This window comes from Oncorhynchus gorbuscha, linkage group LG09 (genome assembly GCF_021184085.1).
Source record: "Oncorhynchus gorbuscha isolate QuinsamMale2020 ecotype Even-year linkage group LG09, OgorEven_v1.0, whole genome shotgun sequence".
NCBI lineage: Eukaryota > Metazoa > Chordata > Actinopteri > Salmoniformes > Salmonidae > Oncorhynchus > Oncorhynchus gorbuscha.
In genome coordinates, this window is record NC_060181.1 from 75,848,425 (window position 1) to 75,857,559 (window position 9,135).

Below are 9,135 nucleotides of genomic sequence, written 5' to 3' on the forward strand. Positions count from 1 at the left end.
GGCCTGTTGCACAAAACTAGATAAGGATTAAGCCAGGATATCTTGGTGATCCTGGCTCACTGATCCGTAATCCAGTTGCACTAAAGATGGATAGGGCAGGAGGATATGTTATGGTATAAATTACCATGGAGATTTATTCTGGAGCTAGCCTGCTCCAGACCAGGCTAAATTCCAGGATCTATTTAATCTCATCCCTAATGTCAGTCAGTCACCAAAATGGAAACCAATAGTTATTTCACTGCTCACTATACATTGTTATCACATATAACTAGACCCACTGTCATTATTTAAACGTTTGTGATCATTAATTTCAATGATTTTGGAAAAAAAATATTTTTAGATGTTGCTATCATTAGATAATTTACAGTTTCCCATAGACTATATATAAAATGATAGAATATTAGGGCCACAGAGGGGAAAAAAAGACAAGTCATAATATTGTAACCAGTTGTTTTAAAGGAGGACAGTTGTTAAAATGACAGATGCGGGGTATTTCGTGAAATTGTACTTCAGTATGGTTTCATAAACAAAGACATGCTGATGTGCCAGAATATGAAGTTTCACATTGTCATAAGTATCAAAACTGTAAAAACAATATGTAGCTTTTCTGCAGAAAGAACCAGCCTCATAAATGTATGACTGTCGTCATCAGGGAAGATTGCCGGATTGTCCCAGTCCATGGCTGGTGGCACTCTGGGGGCCCTCTCCTTCCTCAGGCAGGCCACATTGTGGAGGACAGCACAAGCCACAGTAATATCACATGCCCTTACAGGGCTGACCCTTAATTTGTGAAGGCAGTGAAAGCGTGCCTTCAGGAGGCCAAAGGTCATTTCAACTCTGGCCCTGGTCCTGGCATGGGCATGGTTGTAGGCCTGCTGTGCTTCCTGGGGGTCTGTGAAAGGTGTCAGGAGAAAAGGCTGGCAGCCATACCCCCTGTCTCCCAGCAACACACCAGAGAATTCACCTGTCAACACAAAATCTCATCATTACTACCTCATAAACACAGTGATATTCTTGGCACAGCCATGATGGTTATAAATAGGGGTTGTGTGGCTTACCTTGTGATAGGCACTGATAGATTTCAGAGGCCCGAAAGATTCTGGAGTCATGGACTGAGCCAGGCCATTTTGCCAACATTGCTGATCACACAGTCAGCATTGCAGACCATCTGAAATCATAAGATGAGGAATATTACACCAATCAATGCACATCACTGGCAATGCAGAGTGTTCGTCAATGGACAATATCAAAAGTTATGTTCACCTGAACATTAATGCTGTGAAAGGATTTCCTATTCACAAAATCGGCCTCATGGGCACCTGAGGGGGCTTTTATCCTTATGTGTGTGCAGTCCACTGCACCAATGACATTGGGGAAACCTGTCACACAAAGTAATGAGTATCCTACTATGTGTTAACAGTTGTCCTGTAATTTGTAGATCCTCTTACCTGCAATCCTATAGAACTCCTCTTTGATGTCACAGAGTCTTCTGTGGCCAGGAAGGAGATGAAGACATCTGCTAATGCTTTGATAGCCAGACACACACTCCTTATTGTGCGGCAAATTGTGGCCTTGTTCAGCTGTTCTGCATCCCCCACTGAGTACAGGAAGGCTCCACTAGCAAAAAAGCGCAAGGCCACACAAACCATTTGCTCCACACTCAGTGCATGGCTCCGTGCAGTGCGGTGCTTAATCCTGGGACCCAGTAGTCTGCATAGATACCTGATGCCATCTGCAGAAAACCTGTATCTTTCATATAGATGGTCGTCAGGGAAGGCCAGTGGGTCCAACCGGTCCCTGAAGACCCTTTCTCGCCTGAAGGCTCTCCTCAGCACAAGTGCTTCTTCATCCACCACATCTCGCACGAATGGGCATGCCATTGTCAGAGCAGAAAGGAACACACAATTTTGGGCCTTCATATAGGCTAGTGGCCACACCTGGTGCTGGGGGGGTGGGCAAAAGAGGGCGATGCCTTATAACGATGACTTGGTTGTACTGATTGCTGGGAAAATAAAAAAACCTTAGAAAGATGCCACCGTCCTGTGTGCTCACAATAAGAGCTCATATGTCATGGCTCACTTGACTTTACGAGAATATACCTAATTTTTATTTTGAGCTGTGTCATCTTCTTGGAGCTGGGGGAGGAAATACAAATAATGATTAATACATTTGTGTTACAGTTAGCATACAGTGTACATTGAAGGCATATCTCACCTCCCTCTCAAGTTTTTTATTTCAAGGTCCAGTTTCCTAATTGTCCTCTTTTTTTTATTTCAGACTCCAGTGCAAGATTTTCCATCTTTTTCTTCTTGTACTGAATGTCTATGTCTGCCAGTTCTATTTGGCGCCGGAGGTGGTTGCCATACAACTTTCTGATAGCTTGTGAGCTCTGTGAACACAATACAATTAGCGCAGCTGGAATTTGGCAGGATGTGGTGTCCTTTTATTAATACGCACTATGTTGCCAGGCTGGTTTTCCCACTGTATAGCATCTGGGTCCTGTAAAAGAAATTAGATTTTTTGATTTTGATGAGGACTCCTCACCATTGTAGAGTAAATAGTACTTTCACAGTCTTACCATGATACCTCATGCCTTCTGGAATCCAGAGAGATGGTCTCCTCCTCATCATCATCATCGTCTCCATCATGTGCTGTTGCTGCTGCACTGGGGCCTTCACCCTATCACATTTAATCGGATTCATATTGAAGCTAGTAGACAAGACATGCCAGGCCTACAGTATGCCTTTGATGGAGTACTCACTGGATCAGCATCGTCTGGTGCTTGTGCTGGTGGCTCTAACAGGAACACAGTGCTGCCAGACACTGCAAGGCAATAGGTAAACCAAAGTCAGACAGTCCAAATTGATTCAATATGAATGTGGTTGTATCCCATGTAGAGATGGAAGGACATACCTTGAATGAAGCGGGTGGCATCTTGGGAGGAACCTATGCTCGTCTCTTTCCCCCCAGGGATCCCCTCTAAGACGGGCCTGCCTTTATTTAGCTCCAAGGCCATGTCCTCTGCTGGGGTAAGGTCAGCCTTTGGTGACCCACCACCCGTGCCTTGTCTGTGGGTATTCTTTTTCACTGCTAAAACAGTACAGACAATGTGTGAGCAGGCACCTTCTGGGTACAATATATGCTTGTGCTTTGTTAAATATTAGTCAGGGACCATACCATTCTGCAGAATGTTCTTGTATTTGATTTTGACCTGCTGCCATGTCCGTTTTGGCCCGTTCATGTTTAATCTACACACACACACACACACATTTAATGGAGTCACACTGCAAAAAATTACTTGGTATTTTTGTCTTGTTTTCAGTAAAAATATCAACAAAAAAAACTTAAATAAAGATGTATTTTCTTGATTTGCTAAATGACCTAGCAAAATAAGTATAGTTTAGACAAAAATATAAACTTTAAGTAAATGTGTGCTTAAAACAAGCAAATAAAAAATCTGTCAATATAATAAAAATTCTCTTGAAATAAGTTTACTTTTTCCATAAACACTTAATTTTAGAAAAGTTCTCGTTTCACTGGCAGATTTTTTTGCTTATTTTCCTAGGTAATTTTGCTCAAGAAAATATTCAAGATGTTTTTTAGATATTTTTTTTTACTGAAAACAAGACAAAAATACTAAGTAAGAAAGACATTTTTGCAGTGCAGTGAGCAACCGACCTTGGGTCCTTTGAAAGGCGCTATATAAATTAAAGTGATTATTATTATAGCTCATCTATTTATTCAATTACATTTTATTTATATAGCACTTTTCACAATTGTTTCATTCTGTCAAAGCAGCTTTACATTAATGAAAGCAGGAGAAACACAAAAACGGTGGACAACATAAGAAGCAGAGTACAACGGCTAAGATTAAACCGTACTGAGCGTAGTAACATTAAATAATAATGTAAGGCTTTAATAATAATTTATCATAGCTTTATACAGTGTGATGGACTTACTTTACACAATTTCACTCATATCTGCAGTGCATTTCAATTAAAAATGTAACCGTTTCATAATTACAGTACAACTGCGTTTTTGGAGATGTGAATTAAATATTTGAATTGTAATTGTGATGTTTCAGCGGAGCGGTGAGTGTGTAATTGTGCACTACTTACGCATTCAGGCGGTCTGCAATACTTTGCCACGCTTTTTTTCTCTTTGCTTTATCACTGTGGCGGTGTTGCCTTTCTTCTTAATTATATATTTTACCTCCTCGTATGCCTCCATGAGGATTTGTGCTTCCGACGGGGAAAAGTACGCGGCTCTAGTTGCCATGGTAAATCAGTTAATCTGTGATCTGTGGCGGGGTCTATTTGAGTGAGCCGTGAGCGCGCACCTATCCAGGATTGGTTTCACCTGGTTTAATGAATCCGTGTCTGCTCATCCTGGCTTGGTCTTTGTGCAACCGATTAAGCCTGGACGCACATGTTTTGGATTCATTGAGCTCAGCTGAGTCATTTATCCCGGATGTCTTAATTCTACTTTTGTGCAACAGGCCCCTGAGCTCCAAAAGTTTTTGTTGTTGTTTTGGCTCTGTACTTCAGCACTTTGGGTTTGAAATTATACAACGATAAAGGACAGACTGTCACATTTAATTTTAGGATATTTTCTTAAATATCGGGTGAACCGTTTAGAAATTACAACACTTTTTGTGCATAGTCCCCCAATTTTAGGGGATCAAAAGTATTGGGGCAAATTGACTTACATGTGTATTAAAGTAGTCAAAAGTTTAGTATTTGGTCCCATATTCATAGCACCCAAAAACTACATCAAGCTTGTGACAACACATTTGTTGGATGCATTTGCTGTTTGTTTTGGTTGTGTTTCAGTTTATATTGTTCCCAAAAGAAAGTAATGGTAAATAATGTATTGTCACTTTTATTTTAAAATAAAAATAGAATATGTTTCTGAATGATTACGAATATTCCTGAATGAATTGTGAATAATGATGAGTGAGAGAGTTACAGACGAATATCATACCCTCAGGACACGGTAACCTCTTTACCATTACAATATATTTTTATTTCACCAGGTAAGTTCTCATTTACAACTGCGACCTGGCCAAGATAAAGCAAAGCAGTGCGACACAAACAACAACAACAGAGTTACACATGAAACAATAACAGGGGATGTTAGCATTTTTCTGGTTGGGGTATGGTATTTCTGCATCGGTAACTTTCTCACTCATCATTCACGATTCATTCAGGATGATCAGTAATCATGGTTACATCCACATGAATGAATCATAAAACACGGGACGAGATGTTAAAAACTGTCCATTGTGCCAATAGATGGAATGCACTCGCATGAGATTTGCCGTGATGTTGACAGAGTGGCATGGGAGGTTTATTTCTTAGACTGGGGTAAGATGTCAATTTTTGGGACACATCCTCAGTAGTGTGCCTTCGAATCAGTGGGTGTTTCGGCCTTTAATCACTAAACACCCTCATCAAAGGTGGCCAGCTAAAGGGTGATCAAGCCTTAGCTTGTGTCCCATGCCCAATTAAGATGTCCCACAGGACTGTGCAAGGCAGGGGCGTCCTCTTCTCTGAGCCAGCCATACAGCTGACCGCATACCTCATATGCCCTCCTCAAGTTGGAGGGATCTGAATTGAGTTCTCAGGTGGGGGTGAGGGGTCATGAAGTTATAGCCCAGCAAGGGTCCTTCCGTTTGATCCAGATCCACTGGCTACCTCTTTCAGCTGCTTGAGAAACTGCTCTGACGGTCTGCCGCAGAGCCTGTCCATGGATTCCAAGTTCTTTCAGCAACCTGATGATGGAAGAAGCCACGAATCCTCTGCATCCCACTTCAACTGGCCAGACTTTTGCATTCCAGCCACGCTGAGTTGCGTCTGCTGCCAACTCTGTGTAACACAGTTTCTTACGTTCGTAGGCATCTTCAACAGAGTTTTCCCACGGGACTGTGAGCTCTATGATGTACACAGCCTTTCGTGAAGGGGACCAGAGTACCATGTCTGGCCTAAGGTTGGTAGAAGCAATCTCAGGTGGAAAAATGAGTTGCTGGCCAATATCGACAAGCATCTTCCAGTCCTGGGCCATAGCTAGGTGTCCAGTTTCTGGCTTTGTAGGAGGATACTTGGGCCTTTTCTGTCCCTCCCGGATGAATGTTGTTGTTTTGACGGGATTGCTTGTTTTTGGAGGTAATGAATTGGTTGCACTCCTCTTGGTCTCAAGTGCTGCAGCCAGGCTCTTGAGGACCTGATTGTGCCTCCAGGTGTAGCGGCCTTGTGAGAGGCTGGTCTTGCAACCTGTCATTATATGCCTGAGAGTCGCTGGAGCTGGGCAGAGGGGGCAGGTCGAGTCCTCGCCATACCATTGATGTAGATTTTTTGGTGATGGAAGCACATCATAAACAGCTCTTATGATGAAGCTGATGTTGCTTGCCTCCATTTGCCAAAGCTCACTCCAGTTGATCTTTCTCCTCTCCAGGCCTTCCCACCTCGTCCATTGCCCTTGTTTAGCAAGAGAGACAGCCTTTGCACTTCTTGCAGTCTCCTCCTGTCTTCGCACCTCCTCGACCACCAGCTTCCTGCGTTCAGATGTTGTTGCCTTATGGAACGTTGGTTTGCTTGCTGCCAGGCCAAAGCCTCATCTTCCATGCTGGATATTCCCCACAATGTCTTGGTGTCTCAGGGCTGATGTTGCTTGCTGCACAGCATTGGATGATGTCCATTTCCGTCCAGTTTGTAGGGGAGGTGCAGCCTTGCTAATGGTCTGGTCTTTGGAGTCCTTCAATGTCATCTGAAGTCTTACTTTAGAGCACTTGTACTCCTCCGTTAGACTTGTAAGAGGTAGTTCAAGGACCCCTTTGCCATAGAGGCCGATGTTACTCAGGCATCGTGGGACACCCAGCCATTTCTTCACGTATGAGGTAATGGTTCGCTCCATCTTCCACTGTTGTTATTGGGACCTCATAGACGGTGAGTGGCCACATTACCCGGGGAGAAGTCCAAACTGTAGGCACCAGAGCTTGAGCCTCCCAGGCAGTAGGGTCTTGTTGATGTTCTCAAGACCGTCGGCGATGTCCTGCCTTACTTGCTGCACTTGATCTTTATCCCGGAGGCTTTCGTTGTACCATCTACCCAGGCTCTTGATGGTTGCTCAGACACCGTTGGTATCGGGTCATCTCCAATGCAGAACCTCACATCTTTAAGCTGTCCCTTGACTATGGAGATGCTTCGAGATTTGCTTGGCTTGATTTTCATCCGTGCCCACTTGATGTTATCCTGCAGTTTTGCAAGTAGCCGCCTGGTGCATGCTGCAGTGGTGGTCAGTGTAGTCATGTCATCCATGTATGCTCGGATAGGTGGGAGACGGAGCCCTTCCTTAGTTCTCTCACCACCGACCACCCATCTCGATGCCCTGATGATGACTTCCATGGCCATAGTGAAGGCCAGAGGAGAAATTGTACAGCCTGCCATTATGCCTACTTCCAAGCGCTGCCATGTTGTTGTGAAGTCAGGTGTTGTGAAACACAATTGCAGGTCTTGGAAATAGGCCTTTACCAGTGTAGTGATGGGTTCTGGTACGTGGAAAATGTTGAAGGATTCCCAGAGGAGTTCATGGGGAACTGAGCCAAAGGCATTGGCCAAGTCGAGGAAGATGACATAGAGGTCTCTCTTGTCCTTCTTAGCTGTTTGGATCTGGTGCCAAATCATACTAGTATGTTCCAGGCAACCAGAGAAACCAGGAATGCCTGCTTTCTGTACAGATGTATCAATGTACTTGTTCCTTTCCAGATAAGTGGACAGCCTCTGTGCTATTATACTGAAAAGATCTTCCCTTCGACGTTGAGAAGGGAGATTGGTCGGAATTGACTGATGTCTGTCGCATCCTTCTCTTCGGGATTAGCACACCACCAGCCCTTCGCCATGCCTTTGGTATTATTTCCTTCTGCCACACTATCCTCATGAGCCTCCAAAGAAAGCGTAGAACATCCGGGGCGTTCTTGTAGAGCTTGTATGGTATTCCATTAGGCCCAGGAGCCGAGGCCGCTCTTGCTCTTCGGACAACGTTCTCTACTTCCCTCCATTTTGAGGGTCAGTGTCCAGATTGAATTCTGGTGGTTGAATAGGTGGGATGTCATGTGGGATGATTATCTGCTCATGCCTTTTCATGTCCTGGTGGACCTTTTCCAGATGTTCTTCCAGTTCAGGCTTTGTAGTTTTTAGGATTCCGCACTTTTCCTTTGCGAAGAGATCTTTGACAAACTTAAAGGGGTTTTTATAGAACCGTGTTCTTGAGTGTTCCTTCTTCCTACGAAGTTTCCTTAAGTTTTCCGCTCTTCGCAAGGTTGCCAGCCGACATTTAATGTCTGCTTGGAGTAGCATGAGACCTTCTCTCTGCATCAGAGGCCTTCTTCCACTGCTTCCTCAGCTGCCTTCTCTCTCTGACAAGTATCTCGATCTCCTGCTGTCTCCTAGATTTGGCTGGCGCGGGAGGTGTCTTGCCACTTCTCCTTTCGTTTACGCCAAAGCGCTCTTCTCCGTAGTGGTAGATAATGTCTCCCATCCTTTCAAGCTTTTTCTCTGCTTTTCCTACCTGTTGTTCCAAGATTTTTGTCAGGTCGTTGTTGATTGTTTCCCACTCTCTCTTTTCAACGGCTTTGGGCCACTTCACACTCGGTCTGTGCCCTTTGATCTTTCCTCTTTTAGAGGTCTCTGTGGTTGGGTGAGTTCATCCACCGGCATTCCTGTGCTTGTGTTATCCTCCTCAGTTACAGGGGTGCTGATGCTCTGCGAACTTTGGTTTGCGTCCCGTCGCTGTGCTTCATTCGACTGATTTGACTGGCTGCTTCGTAAGAAGTACTGGTCAATGCGAGGTCCCTGTCTCTGCTTCTCTAACAAGCACCTTTTCCTCCCTTGATGGATCCTTAACCCCCTTGCCGATGTTACTCTCTCCCAACCACAGCTGCACACCTGAAGTGTGTGTCCTGCTGCTGTTATGGTTGTCTCATGTGCTGTGTTCCTACTCGTAGTCGCTTCGTTCCTGGGTCCGTAACCGTGTGATCAGTCGTTGAGCCATCTTGCGCCCCCAGCTCTCGCAGGCTCTAGGGGTATGTTCCTTTGTTGACTTTCAGTAGCACTTAGTGGGTGTCTCCAACATACTGAA

At 44.4% G+C, this 9,135-nt stretch overlaps 1 pseudogene; it reads right to left on the reverse strand.

Annotated features, from left to right (window-relative positions):
* Positions 1–27: 27 nt before the first annotated feature.
* Positions 28–2,232, reverse strand: LOC124044440 (annotated as a pseudogene).
* Positions 2,233–9,135: the final 6,903 nt, after the last annotated feature.